Source organism: Podarcis muralis, chromosome 16, assembly GCF_964188315.1.
Source record: "Podarcis muralis chromosome 16, rPodMur119.hap1.1, whole genome shotgun sequence".
Lineage (NCBI taxonomy): Eukaryota > Metazoa > Chordata > Lepidosauria > Squamata > Lacertidae > Podarcis > Podarcis muralis.
Window position 1 is genome coordinate 9622149 of NC_135670.1, and position 7460 is coordinate 9629608.

Sequence of the window (7460 nt, forward strand, 5' to 3'; positions counted from 1 at the left end):
TAAATATTCTGAATCTCAGAAGCCAGAACAGCAAGAGGGATCGCTGCGCAGTGAAAGCAGCAATGCCTCTTGCTGTTCTGGCTTCTGGGATAGCTGCGCAGCCTGCATTCGCTCCATAAGACGCACACACATTTCCCCTTACTTTTTAGGAGGGAAAAAGTGAGTCTTATAGAGCAAAAATTACGGTAGGTTGCAATGAAAGGATGCTCACACAGCAGCTCTGAGACAGACGGTCACGCCTGCGATGCTGAATGTACATTTTATGCTCAGGATGCAAAATACATCTCTTTGCACACACCCAAGAGTTAACATCTCAGCTTTTTTTTGGCCTGGGAGAGGCTCTTCCAACTGTTCTGTCAGTCAGCGAGATGGAGCCAGGAGAGATCCTGTCAAAAGAACCTGATGAATGGATGTCATTTCTTGCAGGTAGCAGGGACTCCAAAGTGCCTTGGCCCTGGGCGCATGAGGTGGTGGCTGAGAACATGCGCCGCACACATGGGCTCAACCTGCTTCGTCGCCCTTGAACAGAGTCGTGGGCAGCAGGGCAGGGGGAAAGCCGAGAATCTGCCTTGGTTTAAGTCAGACCATTGGGTCCAGCTAGGTCAGTGTTGTCTGCACTGACCGGCAGCGTCTTTTCAGAGTTCCCAGCCCTATTTGAAAGCTGGCTTGGCTTGAATGGTTACAAGTCTATCTCTATTCTAGTTATTATTTCTAGTAAATTTGGTTTTATACTTATAAGCCGTTTGTGGTGTTGTTGTTTTGTTGCATTAATATTACTGTCACCACCTTTGATACTTTCTATATATACAGTGGTACCTCGGGTTAAATACTTAATTCGTTCCGGAGGTCCATACTTAACCTGTAACTGTTCTTAACCTGAAGCACCACTTTAGCTAATGGGGCCTCCTGCTGCTGCTGCTGCACCACCGGAGCACGATTTCTGTTCTCAACCTGAAGCAAAGTTCTTAACCCGAAGCACTATTTCTGGGTTAGCGGAGTCTGTAACCTGAAGCGTATATAACCTGAAGCGTATGTAACCTGAGGTACCACTGTACTTGGTTTTTGGGGGGACCTTTCCGTTAGCCCGAAAGCGATAAGAAAAGAAAAGATGTTCTTCCACTTTGCAAAAATATACAACGCTCCTGGTCGCCTGGAGTCAGATCTCAGCAGGCGAGGAGGGCAGGTGGTTATTTTCCAGCCCTGCCTCCCTTTGGGGAGGAAAAAAGGAGAGAATATCTGCCCTTGTTTCAAATGTCAAGTAAATAGATTCTCAGCGCTTGGGCCTGCTGCTACCTGCCTGGTTTTCCTAGGATTTCCCTGGCTGTTTGTGCAGGTCTAAACAGAGAGGGTAGAGGGGGAGCGGAGCAAGCGGATTTCTGTGGAATGCCCTGACTGATCCCAGGCAAGGCTTCTGGATCCTCTAAATCAGGAATGGGGAACCTGCGGCCCTCCAGATGTTGGCGGACTCCAACTCCCATCATGCTTGACCCTGCTGGCTGCTTAGGAGTTACATCGATATGTTTTCTGGGATGTAGGGCAATGATCTTTTTTTGAAGAGGAGATTAAAGTTGTAAACTTAGTGAGGATTATGCCACAGAATCCCCAGTGCGAAAAGGGCGCATCTCCTTTTTTCCCCTCAGAAGGATTGTTAAGATCTTGTAAGATCCTTAAAAGATCTCTGCAGGATCTGGCCACTTTTCTCTGAAGGGTGGTAAAGGTAAAGGGACCCCTGACCATTAGGTCCAGTCGTGGCCGACTCTGGGGTTGCGGCGCTCATCTCGCTTTATTGGCTGAGGGAGCCGGTATACAGCTGATCATGTGGCCAGCATGACTAAGCCGCTTCTGGAGAACCAGAGCAGTACACGGAAATGCCGTTTACCTTCCCGCCAGAGTGGTACCTATTTATCTACTTGCACTGGCTTGCTTTTGAACTGCTAGGTTGGCAGGAGCAGGGACCGAGCAACGGGAGCTCACCACGTCACGGGGATTTGAACCGCCAACCTTCTGATCGGCAAGCCCTAGGCTCTGTGGTTTAACCCACAGTGCCACCCGCGTCCCTGAAGGATGGTAAGAAGATCCTAAGAAGATCTCTGCAGGATAGCTCAGTCGGTAGAGCATAAGACACTTAGGGGTCATGGGTTCGAGCCCAAAGGTTTCTGAATTATGGGGGTTGGGCTAGATGACCCCTGGGTCCCTTCCACCTCTATAATTCTATGATTCTAAGAGGATGCAGACAAAGGCCCATCTAGCTAAACATCCCAATAGGATGTCGACAAGCTGGACCTGAGAGCGACAGATTCCCAGCAACTGGTGTTCAGAGGTATATTTTCTCAGATACCGGAGGCAAATAGGTATATAAGCTGCTCTGGCTAATAGAATAATAATTTTTTTTTTTTGCATTAGCCACTAGCCATAGCAATAAAATAATATGTACTGCAGACAGAGGTAGAAACTTAACTACACAAAATACATTTTGGAGGTTTACATTAATAATCAGATAATAGATCTTATTCTGGGACGCGGGTGGCGCTGTGGGTAAAACCTCAGCGCCTAGGACTTGCTGATCGCATGGTCGGCAGTTCGAATCCCCGCGGCGGGGTGCGCTCCCGTCGCTCGGTCCCAGCGCCTGCCAACCTAGCAGTTCGAAAGCACCCCCGGGTGCAAGTAGATAAATAGGGACCGCTTAACAGCGGGAAGGTAAACGACGTTCCGTGTGCTGCGCTGGCTCGCCAGATGCAGCGATGTCACGCTGGCCACGTGACCCGGAAGTGTCTCCGGACAGCGCTGGCCCCCGGCCTCTTGAGTGAGATGGGCGCACAACCCTAGAGTCTGACAAGACTGGCCCGTACGGGCAGGGGTACCTTTACCTTTACCTAGATCTTATTCTAATTGCCCCTATTAAAAACCTTGCAGTTTTTGCTGTCACCTGACCATCTTGATCTGCTCAAAGAAAGGACATGGTAGCAATGGTTGTTGAGCGACCCGGCATGGACAACAATAGAGGGGTAATAACCTCACTCCTCAAATCTTTATAAAGATTGCAAGCCAGAAGCACATGAGCACCGACTCCATTCTGCCATCTCCACATGGACATCAGCATTTTTTCCGCAGTGGAATTTTTTGAAATCAACCCTCAAGTGCAGCCGAAGGCAGTATATTCAATCTTGCGAAAGTGAAAGCGCATCTGCATTTTGGAATTGTTAAAATTTCGCAAAGAGGGTGCCAAAGTGTCAAAACGACTAAGTGGGAAATATTCATACCGTGGACAAAATTTCCTTATTGTGGCCAAATTATTCTGTCGCTCAATATATTACCTCAGATACTGGAGGCAAATATATAAGCTGCTCTGACTAGGAGCTATTGATAGTCTCCTGAATGAATTTATCTAATCCTCTTTAAAGCCATCCAAAGTTGCTGGCCACCGCTAATTCTCCTGGGAGCAGATTACAGAGTTTAATTATGCACCGTGTGAATAAGGATATTTTTTATTTTTTAAGCAGCCTGGTGCCATCCTCTGCAGGCGATCCCGGGGCTTACTCCCAGGAAAGTGTGAACTTATGGGGTGGCAGCCTTTAGGTCAGGAGAAGTAAGCTTCTTTGTTTTTCTGCGGAGGTAATGCCCAGGTAAATGTTTATAGGGTTGCAGTTAAATATGTGCACAGGAGAGTCTGCATAGTGTATTGGGTTTCGAACTAGGAGACCAGGGTTCAAATCCTGCACTCCGCCATGCATTTCACTGCCCATCGACCTGGCCTACCTCCCAGGGCTGTTGTGAGGATAAAAGGCTTGATCTTGATCTCCTTAGGGGCTATAGACATAGTGAAAATTAGTGTGATGAAATTAAACATCAGTGTTGGGTGGGCACAAATGTCACTAGTTTTGTTGAATTGGAATATAATTGTTGAGTAACAAATGTAACTTTCTAGATGGAAAAAAAGAACAAAATACTATTACAAAAAAGAGAAAATTAATGCGCGTAAATTAAGTTATCTCATAAAATTGATATGCCACTGTAATAAAAAAAGAGCGATTTTCAAAAAGATAGAACGATAAGATCAACAGGAAAAAGGAATGACAATAATTTAAAACTTCCACAAAGTTTAAATAGCAATAGACTGCAAACAGATTAAAACTCACAGCCGCTTTCTAGGTTGGTCTATGAATGTCAGTGGGACTACTCTCAGTAGGGCTAAGATTGCAGACAGCCAATAGTCTGCATAACCCTTAAAACTTGCAGGGTGGAGGAGCTTGTCTGTCTTCAACCAGCGCCCCAGTAAAAAAACACACATCCTGATCAGCGCTGCAAACTCCAAACAGTCTCTACGATGACCCCTCGAGGCAGGCAGGCAGGCAGGCAACTCATCCATGGCGTCTCCCAGAACAGTGAGACATATGCTGCGTTTTCAAAAAGCTCAGCCTACGGAGCACAGCTGTGTTATGAGTAAGCGCTGGGAGTCTGGAACTTGAGGAAAGGCGATCCCGGGACAAAGGCTGTGCGGGGAAAATAGAAAAGACCCAGGAGATGAAGAGGTGGGGAGGAAGGATCTGCGAACATCTGTGTGGTCCAGGCCTAATGCCTCTAAAACTCTTGCTGAGCCCTGCGCTTCAGGCTTTGAACTTCGGCTGAACGCAGGTGGGAAATATTCTGCACCCTGCGGGGCTCTTATTCCCTTCTGGCCCTCCCAGTCCAGCAAAGCGGCCGGCTGGCTCTTACTAGGAAGACCACTGATGAGGACTGCCATCTCCTGTTGGCTGTCCCAAGGTGCATGGAGATAGACTGCCCCTCTGCATGGAGGCTCCGCTTATAAAGAAGGCCGTCAATAATGCCATGGCCAGGTCAGAACCACCAGCCCCTGTAGCCCCATAGTTTTAAATTCATGGCTTGTGTCCTTCCAGCCTGGCTCATAGAATTGTAGAGTTGGACAAGGATCATTTGGTCCAATGCAGGAATCCACATTCCCCCCCCCCCCCAATTTTTTTTATTGATTTTTTACATCTATAATGAATAAAACATACAAAACAAAACACACACTACAATACAGTGGTACCTCGGGTTAAGTACTTAATTCGTTCCGGAGGTCTGTTCTTAACCTGAAACTGTTCTTAACCTGAAGCACCACTTTAGCTAATGGGGCCTCCTGCTGCCGCCACGCCGCCAGAGCACGATTTCTGTTCTCATCCTGAAGCAAAGTTCTTAACCTGAAGCACTATTTCTGGGTTGGCAGAGTCTGTAACCTGAAGTGTATGTAACCTGAGGCGTATGTAACCTGAGGTACCACTGTACTACAAGAAAAATAAAAAAATATAAATATAAACACATATTCTTTCTTATATTCATTTTAAATTCCGTTATTACGTGACTTCCTCAAATCCCCCTAACTGGATTTCATTATGTTCCCTTGTAACAGTTCTCCCAAACATCTTTCTATTACAATCAGTTCCTTCCATTTACTATCTTCATCTCTTTTCTCATTGTCTTAAATCCATCTTACTATACAACATTCATATTATAATCCTAGGCCTGTTTAATGCTTTCACGTATCTTCTTAATTATCTTATATTACAGTATTTGGCTAAATATTCTTTAAATTTCATCCAATCATCTTGGTATTCCTCCTCTTTCTGTTCGTGGATTCTTCCGGTCAGGTCAGCCAGCTCCCCAAACTCTTGATTTCCAATTTTTTGCTAATACCAGCCTTGCCGCTGTGGTGACATACAAAAATGATCTAGCATCTTTTTTGGGCATTTCCAATCCATGCAGGAACCCACATTTTGCCCAGTGTGGGGCTTGAACCCACAGCCCTGAGATTAGGAGTCTCGTGCTCTACTGACTGAGCTATCCCATCTTGTTCTCCAATGGCAGAAATTTGGCAGTATGTTGGTCCTGGATGCGGAGGTGCCACCCAGTATCCCCTTCACCCCTCCCGGCTGCTGCTGTTCGCCACCCAGAAACTGGTACCCGGAGATAGACTGCCTCTGAGCATGGATGCTCAGCTCCTAACCATGATGGCTAAACAGGCCCGTCGAGCCCAATGTCTTGTTTCCTTGCTGCGGCCAGGCAGACGCCTCTTGCGAAGCCCGTCAGCCGGGCAGGAACGGAACAGGCCTCCCCCTGCCTCCAGCAATAAGGCATTGAGAGATAGACTGCCTTTGGCTATGGAGGGTTGCGTCTCGCTCTCATGACCAACGCCAGCCGTGGACGGGCGTCTCCTCTTCCCCTAATTTGCCTTAATCCCCCTCAGAGGTGTCTGAGCCCATTTTCCACTGCGGCGACAGATTCCGCAAACGGATTATGCATCATTCAGAGGAATAATCCTCTCCTTCTCTGCTGCAAATCAACTCCGCCGGGAGATCCTGAGCTCTAAATATTATGGGATGGGAAGGGGAAGGTGTGCTGGGGAAGAAATCTTTCCCACCGCTTCTCTCTGTCCCAATGTATAGGTCTTTATTTATGGCCCCCACAATAGTCCCAAATACTTTCTGCCAAGGGTGGGGAAATTCAGGACCTGGCCCTCTGAGTCCTGCTGTTTGGCCCTTCAAACTTTCTCCCCAGGCCACACCCCTTGCCGTCCCTGCTTCGGACCTTTCTAGAGTGTTTTTGCCTGGCTGGAATTTGCCCTTGAATTCCTCGTCGTGTCTCTTGCTCATTGTGTCTTGGGCAGTCCGAGTGTGTGGACACAAGCCTCCTGAACAACAGCAACCAGTACTCTGCGCACTCTGGCCTCTGGCCCCAGCCATCCCTGGCATGTGGCCCTCAGAGGATCTCCGAGGATAGAATGCGGCCCTTCGGCTGCGAACATGGCCCATGCTCTCCTTAATTATTGTATTTCGGAAAATCTGCCCGCCTACTGTCTGATCTCTCTCTTTTTTTTGCACCCGTGTCCCAAATCGCACAGGGTGGGTGGGAAGGAGACCTCGCAGCCCCTTCCTAAGTCAGGACGCAGCTTCTTTCTGAGAAAAGCCCCCTGCCCTCCCCAACAAGAGCTGAGGGGAAACTGGATCGGTTTTCAGCTCTGGCAGAAAGTTAAGGTGGACAGGAGCAGACAGGCAATTGTGGAGAGGTTTGAGTTACAAAACAAACAGGAGCGTTGAGCGATTTCGCTCTGGAATGCGGCTGAATAGGGAAGGGGGCTCAGCCCCCCTGTGCTTGTTGCTAAACCCTTGGCCTCCCCCCCCCCCTCAAAAAATCTCAGGCTGGCAACTGTTTTCTTTCCCTGCAGCCTGGGGGACAGAGGTCAAAGGTGGAAGGAGGCCTTGGTGTTCGAAAGGAGGGGTTGACATTTGAACCTACCTGGGGCAGGTTTGTTGCAGAGGGGGAGAGACGAGGTGGTCTTCATCCCAGCCTGAATTGCTCCCCCAGGCTGAAATTCAAGAGGTGGGGCAGGGAGCTTATGGAAGGAGAGCTGTCTGACATCTGCAAGGAAGGTTGTGGGAGAGAGGGAAGGGGCACCCATCCAAATG